Raw genomic sequence first — 10702 nt, 5'->3', positions numbered from 1 at the left:
CACGTGGAGCGCCCGCCGGGGCTCTGGCACCTGCTGCCCCAGCGCTGCGGGCCGCGCTCCCGGGCGCGGCACGGGGCCCAGGACGCCCGCGGCCCTCGGCGGGTGACGCCGGCATCGCGCGTCGCCTCCGTCCGGGCCGACGGGCACGAGCGGGCGGCGTCTGAGCGGCGGGTAGAGCCGTGGAGGGCGTGGAGGCCCTCGGCCCGGTGCTGCCCGGCCGCCCGGCTCTCCGCCCAGGGCCGCGGCCCTTCCCCAGCGTCCAGGCGTCCTCGCGCGGCGCCCCCAGCGGGCCCCCGCGGGAGGCCGCCGCCTCCTCAGCCGCGGCTTCCCCTCCGCGCCGCTCGGCCCGCCCCCGGCCTCCGTTCGGGACCCACTTTCCCTCGTTTCCTAGGGACGCCCCTAACGCTAGTCAAGAAGTGTGTCTGTGGAAACCCTTCCCGCCCTTCCCTCAGCCTGCGGCTGCGCCTGCTTCACGGGTTTGCGCTGCCGACGGCTCCGCTCTGGGCGTCCAGGTTCTTGGCTTCTGTCGCATAAAGGAGTCTAAGGACACGCCATAGGGTGAGCGAGGAAGGAAGTTTATTAAGAAAAGGAGAGAAGGACGCTTAGCAGGCCTGGTGGCTGGGGGCTGCGGTTTAAAACATGGACACCGGGTGAGGCCTCTTCAAGGCCCTTCCCCGCCCCGCCATGATGGTGGGAGGGGCCCAGCCGCTTGCTGCTCTGATTGGTTGCCCCAGCTGTCAGTTCTCAGGGGCCAATGGGGAGGCCTTTTGAGGGATCCTGGGCTCTTCCTTGATCCCAAAGGAGATCCCCTTCCAATCTCCTCCCAAAAGGGGTTCTCGGCAGGCTCCTCGGCGGGTCCTCTCCCTCGGGGTTTCCAGGTGGCCTCCACGGCCATGGTTTCCTGCCAGGTGTGAGCCTCGACTTCCCTTCTCCTGAGCCTGCCGGCCTCACCTGTCTGAGCATCTCTGGCCTTCAGTCTCCGAGGCCAGCAGGAGTGGAGTCCGTCAGGATCCTTCTACGTAGTGTTGGTTCATACTCCTCCCTCTTCTGAGGCCCCACCCAGCTCAGCCTCCACGCGGCGTCTTGCCTCCTGCGGGCGCTGTCGGCGTCCGCGCCCGGCCTCTCCGTGCTGTGGCCCCAACTACGGTGCCTGGGCCTTGCCTGGATCTAGAACAGCCCGTGGCGGTTGCAGTGGCTTTCTCTCCTCCCTCCGTGATCACGAGATTTGGGATCAGTCGAAGGGCAGTTCTACAGCCTTGTTGTGTTGGCCTGTGAGCCATCCCCAGGATCCTTTTCCTCATTTGTCCCACAAGATCTTGTGAACGGTGTCCTGACGCTGCCTCCTCGGTATGGCCTACAGCTCCTGCCCTGGCTGTTTCATGGCCCCCCACCTGACGCATGTCTTTTTTTTTTGAAGGACTGGGGTTGGGGATTGAACTCAGGCCCTCTTATGTGGGAAGCTGGCGCTCAACCACTGAGCCACACCAGCTACTCTGAATTGTTTTTTCCCATCTGTTTTTGTGAGGCACTGGGAACCAAACCCAGGACCTCCCATGTAGGAAGCAGGTGCTCCACTGCGTGAGGCACATCTGCTCCCCATCTCCATCTTTCTTGATTTATCTGAGGGCTCTTTGTAAAATAGATATGCCTGCTTCAGACTCCATTGTCCAGGGCCATATGTCAGACTCAACAGAGTGAAGTATGGGTCCTTCGCAGCTAGCCTGTCTACTTTACTTCTGCCAAGCTGGCCTTCTGGCTCCAGGGCCCATGCTTCCTTCCATGTGCCCAAGTGAGCACCTAACAGCAGCTCAATGCCGCCCCCTCTCCCATCTTCTCTGCCTTCCCAGACCCCTGCCCTGTCACCTCCCCCTTCCACTGTGTCTTGCAGTGTACTTGCAGGTGGCACTAGCCCTTCGCCACCCTGTTCTGCTGGATTGTAAGCGCCTGTATGTTTGCTTTTCCTCCGCCTGCCACCCACATAACTGGCAGGGGTCTGGTGCTTCATAGGTTGAACTTGGTATTTTTGCCCCTGGAGGATTTGACTTGGTCTGCTAGCAATGAGGGGGCTGAATCCTGCATATTTACCTGGCTGTGTTGCAATGCCTCACTCTGGGGCCAGAAAACACTTTAGTTCCAGGCATTGTCCAGACCAGTATTTACACGTAGAGCAACTTGTGTGGGAGGGAGGTGGGGGCCAGTTCCCTGGAATGAGTGGGCACGTCCTAGATACTGATGCTATCGATCACGAGCCCGCGACCTCTGAACAGGGTTGCAGCCTTCACACTGTCTTATCTTCCTCTCCTCCCACCCGCCAGCTTTAGCCTTCAACTGTGTCACCTCCTAGTCTTCAGTCCTCATTGAACGGAAGCTCCTGTTGCCACCTGGTATCTCTAGGATCCCAGAAGTACACTTTTCAGCTAGCAGGGAAGATGCACTTCATTCTCCTTCACGGTCCAGGAAGCTGGCGCGGGACAGGAGCGTGCTTGGTTGTGTTGTGGGAATGATGTCTGCTGGGAGAGGCTGAGGATGGTCACGGGGCATGGTGGGGGTTTACCTGATACCCACTGGGAGAAACAGAGGCCCAAGTTTCAGTGTGGCAGCGCCATTCTCCCGCCTTCCCTTGGCGTGCTACCTCACCGCGCGCACCTGTGGCAGGTGCGGTCGAAAGGCAAGTTGCAGGCGGAGCCCAGACTGCAACGGCACCACGTGGAGTGTGTGGTCCACCGGCCCTTTTAAACTGGGAGGGCTGCTGGAGGGGTGGAGAGGCTCCCCTGCCCCCGGGGACAGCAGCGGGGCTGGCTTGCCCCCTGGCTCCACGCTCTCTCCTGCCCCGCCCTGGGGACAGCTGCTGCGTAGAGCAACGTGCTGCCCTGGCAGCAGCAGAACCCCGGGTCCCTCGGCCTCTGCCCGGCGTCCCCTCTCTCAAGCACGTTTCTGTGAGTCCTGCCAAAACCCCGGGTGTGAGAGAAGCTGGGCCATGACGGGCCTCGGTCTTACACCATTCCTTACCTAGCTCCGTCGGGGCTAGGACTCTCAACTGCAGGGCTTTCTCCTCTCAGCGGCCCCAGCCAGGTTGCCTTTTACTATGGGAAGGCTCTTCCAAGGGGCCAAGAGGATGGCACGAGGAGCCAGTCACCTGCTTTCCTTCCAACGCTCACCCAGGAAGGAGGGGCCAAGGCTGTGCTGAGGATCCCGAGGATGAGAGAGGCAGGAGAGCAACGTTGGCCGGGTGTTCTAAGCCACTGCGTGCCCTTCCTCCGGTCTGGGTATGCAGCAGCCTCTACGCAAGGCATGTGTGAACTCCAAGTGGTGAGAAAGTGGAGTGACAGCTCCTCGCCTTTGGCTAAGGCTTCAGGGTTGACCAGGTCCACTTTCAGTACCTATGAGCTGGTGGACCTCCCAGCCCTGCGAGACGGGGGGCTGTTCACGAGGCTCCAGGGGTTCTGAGCTGCCAAGGTGCGCAGCGTGCGGGGCGGAGCTGTGCCCGGAGCCGCCTCACTCCCCGGCTGCACTCCCACTGTCCAAGCCAGCAGCCCCCGCCAACCACAGGCCACAGCAGGTGCCCAGGGCTAGGCCAGCCCCCTCCAGGCCCGCGCGGCGTTGAGTTGCCTGGTAATAGATCCCCTTCCACCTAGGAAAGGAATTCCTTGGACAGGCCAGCGCTTTTCTCAGAGCCCTCCCTCTGCGGATCAGGCGGGGGCAACCTGCTGCAAGCTGGCCAGCCCTGCTTGGGGAGTCCTCGCCCAGGGCCCGGGCCTGTGCTAAGCATTAGCGTTTACTCCCCCAGCTACACTGAGGCAGAGCTGTTACATTCACACGCGAGGAAACCAAAACGGCACACAGCTGGTGAGCGTCAGAACCAGGGCCTGGCGTGGGGTGTTTCACTCCAGCTCTTAGCCCCTCTACCGCATCCTCTTTTTCCTTCCTCCTGTTCTTTACGCGGAGGAGCCAGGAGATTGACTATCCTGTCTTCCAACAGGAAGATGAAAGGAGGCGGAACACACCTCCCAAGTCTGTGGCTGGCACCCTGAGTATTGAATGGAGGCCAAAGCCCATGGCTGAGGAGTTAAAAACAAATGAAGCCAACTGATTAAGTTAAAATCGGATGCTATGGTGGGCTATGGTCGGCATCAAGCTGCAAGTAATTGAAACTGGAAAGGCCTCTGTTTTCTTCCTTAAACGAGCCATGGACTGTACTGTCGGGTGTTGAAGGCAGCAGTCAGGCTGGGGGCTGGCCGGGTGGGAAGGCTGCTGCAGAAGTCAGCCCCGCTGCCGGCTGCGGGGGAGCCCTGAGACTGAGAAGGGGGGCACACCGGGCACGAGAGCCAACCCCGACGCAGCTTCTGGAGTCGCACACCTGCCGGTTTTCAGGCCTAAGTCGGGTGGAAGTCGGGCCACCCTATCCCTAAGTAAACACTAAGCCAAGTAGAGGCCTCTACGCCCAGCCTTACCAGGCCGCCGTGAGCGGGCTCCCCTGCTGCTCGGGCTCCCCTGCTGCTCGGGCCCCAGTCCAGGCGTCCCTCGCCGGGACCCCCCCTTCGCTTGGGTTGCCCCCGGAAACTGCTTGTCCCTGTGCCTCCCCTCCGCTGCCCTCCCAGGTGAGAGATCAGTTTCCCTGGCCTTCACATGACCCGAGCGCTGCAGGGCAGGAGGCGGCTCCCTCCAGCCCAGGCGGCAGAGCCAGCTTCGCAGCTTGGCCTACTTTCCAGCCGCCTCTAGACATCGCTAAGAGGAAAAGGATCCTTGGGCTTAGTCTTCTGGATCTTGGCCGCTGCTGACTGCGGCCCGGCCCGTCCTTCCGGGCCTGTTAAATCAGAGGCTGGGCGTGCACTTCTCGGCTCTGAGGCCCCCGGGCTCCCGCTTACAGTCTCTTGTCTGTGCCCCAGTTCCAGACCCCACGCTGTGCAAGTGATCCAAGGGGCGGCTTGCCGCAGAGAGGGGCCTCCGAGCGGTGCAGCAGTGGGGGGAGTGGAGGCTTTGGAACCTGGAGCCGGGGTTCAAATCCAGCGTGCTCCTCCTACCATGTGATCTTTTTGTCTTTTTTAAAAAAAGATTCATTCATTCATTTATTTCTCCCCACCCTGCCCCGTTGTTTGTCTTTGCTGTGTCTGTTCGTTGTGTGCTAGTCCTCTTTTGAGGAGGCACTGGAACCGAACCAGGGACCTCTTGTGTGGGAGGGAGGCGCCTAAATACTTGAGTCACCTCTGCTCCCTGCCTTATTGGGTCTCTCATTGTGTTTTCCTCCTGTGTCTCTTTGTTGCGTCAGCTCACTGTGTCAGCCCATCATGTCAGCTTGCTCAGTAGCTTCAGGAGACCCTGGGAACAACCCAGGACCTCCCATGTGGTAGGTGGGAGCTCAACTGCTTGAACCACATCCGCTTCCCCTGTGTGACCTTTTACATCACTCCAAACTCAGATTTCATCCTTGGAGCAATGCACAAGACAAGGATACCCTGGCTTCGTGGGATTGCTGAGAATAAATGAAATATTTTATATAAAGCCACAAGCCCAGTACCAGGTGCTTGTAGATGATATCTATTACTCGATATCCTCTGCCCCCAGGAGTTTAAAATCTGCTTGGGGAGTGAAGAGAATCTCCTAAACAATATATAAGCATTAAAATTACAGGTGCCATGGATCCTTCACTCTTGAACCCCAGGAGGTAATGCCGGCTGCAATTTACTGAGACCTACCAGGGCCAATCCGGGGCTTCCCCTTAACTGTGGCTAGTGCTCGTAGCAGCCCTGCAAGGTAAGTGGTGGCAGTCTCCCCTCCCCATTCCATCCCCTACCTGATGAATAACCAAGGCTCAGAGAGGTTAAGCAATTGCCACGGCCCACACAGCCAATGGAGGTCGATCAGCTGGCCTGATCGGTTTCACATCTGGAGCCAAGCTGGTGTGGACCATGCCCGGGAGCAGGGGCGCTGGCCGGTGCTCTGACCTGGCAGGCTGCCCTGCCGCCCACTGGCCCGAGGGTTGCAATGTCATCATAATTCCCACTAGACAACCAATCAGCCTCACTCCCCAGGTGTTGCCAGCTCTTGCAGTTCCCCGGAACTTCAGACCTGCTTCTCCGCACTCCTGTGCCGGGGAGAAGCAGAGAATGAAAGATACTGTCCTGGGTGCCTGCGGCAACCGCTCACACAACCACGTCGTTTTGTTCTTTCACTGCATAACTTCCCTGTACCAGGAAGTCGGTATCCACATGCTGCAAAAGCCCCAGGGGGCAGGCTCTTTTGTCCGTGTGGGACTGGCTGGCTTTGCTGGGCTGTGCACATTTCTGATGATGGAGGTGATAAGCAAAGGGGCCTCTGCCGGGAAAGGGGCGTTTCCTCTGTACGGCTGCTCCCCAAATGGCCCTCCGCAGCCTGACCCCCGAGCCAGGCCCCTGGCCCCCACTGGGCCAGGCTGGGGTTTCACACAACACACACACACCCCTCAGCGCAGCCGTGGGCTCCGTGTGACAGTCCCTCCCCGCTAAGAGCAGGGTCAGCAGTCCCGGGCTGGGGGAAAGCCAGCTGGAGAGGCACAGCCCGGCGAGCAGGGCCAGCTCCGGGGCGCTTCGGACCCAGCCCTCCTGGAAACCAAGTAGATCAGTAACTGATTGAGGGCTCTGTGGGGGTTTTTCTACAGCAGGGGTCAGCAAACTTTTCCTAGCTATAACTATTTTAGGCTTTGGGGGCCTCTGGCCTCTGTGGTGGCAGAGTGAAAGCAGCCGTAGATGCTAGATAAATGAGTAGGCGTGGCCCTGTCCCAATAAAACTTTATTTACAGACACTGACATTTGAATTCCAGATTGTTTTCATATGTGGTTTGGTTCTTCCAACAATTAAAAATGTAAGATCCACTCCTAGCTTGGGGGCTGAGCCTAAGGCAGTTAGCAGGACAGAGAGGGCCCAATGCCTGCAGCTTGCCAACCCCTGTTCTCTATGATAGCTGCCTCACGGCAGAACACCCCCGTCTTTTCTGGAGCACAGGGTCCCTCAAGGTGGAGCCCAGGGGTGGGTCCCGTCACCCGGGCATTCCCTCCTCTCGCTGCCTCCTGGGACCCGGCTATGGCTGCCCGCTGCACCTGCTACAGCGGGCTCTGAGGCTGGGCCTAAGGGCCTCTTGGCCCCGCCCCACCGTCCTGCTCTCCTGGCTCGGGGAGCCCCTCTCCCCCTTCATGCTCTCGGTTTGCAGCAGGGGTGGGCTTCCTCCCTTGGTCCTTTGAAGCACCTGGAGGTAGGACCACCCCTCCTAGGCAGACTCTTTCTGCTCTTCCCGGCATCTTTCAAAGAACTGACAACCATCTGTGGGGACTGTCAAGTCACAGCCTTCGGGGTTGAGGCAAAACGTTCCTCCCGTCCCCCGGCGCCCCAGGAGCCTTGCGGTGGACCCCCTCGAGGTGAATTGCGCATTTCCCTGGGGCTCTGGCGCCCAGGGGCTCACTCTCAGGTAAGCCTTTTCTCCTCCTCTCGGGGTCCCTGCGGCCCTCTGCAGTTGTGGTAGCTGACCCCACACCAGGCTCCGTGCCACCCAGGACTCTGCCCGGGAGCTCGGCCTCTGCTTCTGCAGCTGGCGCGCAGCACATCGGAGTTTCAGAGGCTCGGAGCAACGAGGGCCAAGCGTTCAGGGGACAGAGGCTCTGAACGTGAACATCCGTGTGAGCTGTTGGGCTGTTAAGGGCCTGCAGGCGGCAGACCAAGGGCAGATCTACCCCTGCGAAGAGTCAGGAAGGTCCGCCAAGGGGAGCAGATGTGACTCAAGCAGTTGAGCGCCCGCTTCCCACATGGGAGGCCCCGGGTTTGGTCCCCTGTGCCTCCTAAAGAAAAAACAAACAACAAGCAAAATAAGTGAAAAAACGGACTCGGGAGCTGATGTGGCTCAGTGGTTGAGCACTGGCCTCCCACATACGAAGTCCTGGGTTCAATACCAAGCCCTGGAACCTCAAAAACAAAATAAAGTCAGACTGTGAAGGAAGGTGATTGAAAAAATACTAGACTTCAATAAAGAGAACATGGAAGACACAGCCCCGCTCCTGCCTGGGGAAGCAGAGTGACGCAAATGACACTATGAAGCAAGCCCGAGTACCCAGTTCCTCCTGGGCTTCCCTCCCAAGAGGGAATGGGCAGTGGGAGTGAGACGGTGGCGCTGGGCGGACTTCGCACTGTCATTTCCTAACTGTGACCTTTGGCAAGTGACTTCTGTGTTTCCTCGGCTTTAAAAATGGGGATACTTACCTGCCATGGTTAGGATAAGGATTAAAGGAGATAGTTAGCAAGGTCTTCGTACAAAGTAGATGGTTGATAAATGATACCGAGTATATGAGTGTGTGGATGTATGTGCATGTATAACTGTGTTTGTTGTGTGCTTAAGGAAGGTGATTCTTTGTTTTTATTTTGGTTCTACACACTGCCCGATTGAAATCCCCCAGGGGAAGCAGAGCGGGATTGAGAGATGAGGAATTTTCTTGTTTGTCTGCTTTTTGTTTCTTATTACTATTGAAGTCATGAAAATGCTCAAATAATGATGGAAGTGATGAATGCACAGCTCTGTGATTATAGCCAGTTCCATGGATTGTACGCCTTGGATGAATTGTATGCTTTTTTAATATGTATCAATAGAATGGATTTGTTTAAAAACCAAACAAAAACAAAACAAACAAAAAAAAACCCCCCAGGAGGCTAGTTAGAACTTCAGATTCCCAGGATCCCAGGCAGGATTCCAAGTCAGGAGGGGAGGGATAGCCTCTCTTGAACAAGTTCCGCAGATGCTCCCGTTCGCCCTGGAGTTCGGGAGCCACAGCCACAAAAGGTAAGAAAGAGATGCACGAGCAGACCAGGGACTGCCAGAAGGAGCTAGAAACAGGTCCCCGCCTCGGGTGACGACGTCGGAGCCGCAGCCCACGGGGCTCCAATTAGTGTGAAGTTTCACGCTGGCGCCTGCAAGCGTCCCCGGACGGCCAGTTTGCCCGGCATTTTCTTAACCCAGTAGATTTTGGATGACTACTGTTCATACAATGCTTTTGTATTTTTTGATTTCAGATTTTGAAAGAGCCATTGTGCCGGGGGTAGGGAGCTGTGTAGTGAATGATAATAAAATCACAATCAAGAGGGTGGTGACTTGTAGATCAAAACAGACGCCAAAGCTCCGTCCAGGAACCGAGGCCTCCTGGGGCGGTGGTGGGGCTTTCCCCCCTGTGATAAACTCCCCCCGCTTAGGACTGGGGGGCTGGCCGCACCCTGGCGCTGCCCCCACTCGCTGGTGGCCCAGGGACGGCGCCCTTTCTCCGCAGCCTGCCCCCGCAGGGCCACCGTCAAGCTCCACCTCAGGTCCTCGGGCCAGCTGCGACGAGCTGGGCCTTTAAGAAGGACTCAGGGCTACATTTCAAAGGAGAAACCAAGGAAAAGAAACCGAGTAAGAACAAGAAATAGAAGCATGAGACGATTCACAGAGCGTCGGCTCCAGGGCCTGCCCTGGCTGGGGGCCGGCCGCCGTCAGCTTCCAGCGACCCTCAGCTCCTGTCACCCACCAGCCCAAGACCGCCTCCTGGCCCTCATGATCTTCCTGGGCGCAGGTACCAGAATCCAGGGGCAATCCCCACAGTCCAGGCCCGCACGCCGGCCCCCTCCATTCAGGAATCGAGGGCAGGCCTCTTCTGAGGCAGGAGACCCCTTCCTCACAGCTCCCTGCGTCTCCCCCCCGCCCCCCTCTTCAGGCTGAAGCCCTGCTCCAGTCGAGTCCCTGCACTCGGAAACCGTCAATGGCTCGATGGCTCTCCACTGCCGCCAGAACAAGCTTGCCGGCCCTCCGCCTCCCACCCCCCACGCCCTGCCCCTGCCGGTTCCGGCTGCTGAGGGGAGGCAGGGCGGGGAGGCACTCCCTTGTTCTGGAGAAACAGCCTCCAGCTTCCCCTCCGTCCCGTGTCACATGGGGGCGCGCAGGCGGACGGTGGCCCAGAGGCAGGAGGTCCAGTCCTGGTCTAGGCTCTGCAGCCAGAGTGCCTCGGGCAGGGCACTGACCCTCCTGGGCCTCAGTTTCCTCGTCCGCGCAGCGCAGCCGCTGGACCGCCGTCTGCAGGGGTCTCAGCCCAAGGCTCCCAGCTGAGCCCGATGCATGAGGACCTTTGTGACTCCGGCCGAGGCAAGGGCGTGGTGCCCAGGGAGGACCGACCGGATGTGGGCCCCTTCTCAAGGTGGCACCAGGGGGCTGCCAGACCAGCCTCCCCGGGAGGGAGAAGCGAGTCAGCCCTGCCCGGGGAGGGCCCGAGGAGCGCCTGCTCACGTCTGCTCACGCCTGCTCACGCCTGCCCAGGGAGGGCCGAGGAGCGCCTTCACGCCACGCTCTGTGTCCGTCACTGGGCATGCAGAGATGAGTGAGAACAGCCCCCGCCTGTCAGGAGTGCACGGGCCCCCGGGAGATGTGAGAGAAAAGCGCAGTGTCTGCTGGGCAAGCCTGCGTCTTAGTCGGGCTTCTCGAGGCAAGCGGAGCCAGCAGGAGAAGCTGTGAGTAGGACGAGATCCTGTAAAGTTGTCTCATGGAACCATCAGCCCGTCGGGGAAGAGTCCAACCTTGTAGGCTCTTTGGGAAGAGAGTAGTTGGAAGAAGTCCTACAAAGGGGCTGTGCGGAGCTGGGCCTGTGGTAGCAGTCCTCGGCTGCAGGTGCTCTAGGGCCTGGGGAGGGATGGGGAGCCAGTGAAAGCTCTTGAGCTGGAGAAC

The 10702-nt window shown here is 59.1% G+C and overlaps 1 protein-coding gene across 1 annotated transcript in view; it reads left to right on the top strand.

Annotated features, from left to right (window-relative positions):
• TENT5C (terminal nucleotidyltransferase 5C) overlaps positions 1-10702 on the top strand; it is a 77715-nt gene that overhangs the window by 21822 nt on the left and 45191 nt on the right. The window lies entirely within an intron of this gene.

The sequence above is a fragment of the Dasypus novemcinctus genome, chromosome 9, assembly GCF_030445035.2.
Source record: "Dasypus novemcinctus isolate mDasNov1 chromosome 9, mDasNov1.1.hap2, whole genome shotgun sequence".
Lineage (NCBI taxonomy): Eukaryota > Metazoa > Chordata > Mammalia > Cingulata > Dasypodidae > Dasypus > Dasypus novemcinctus.
This window is presented reverse-complemented; position numbering and strand designations above follow the sequence as displayed.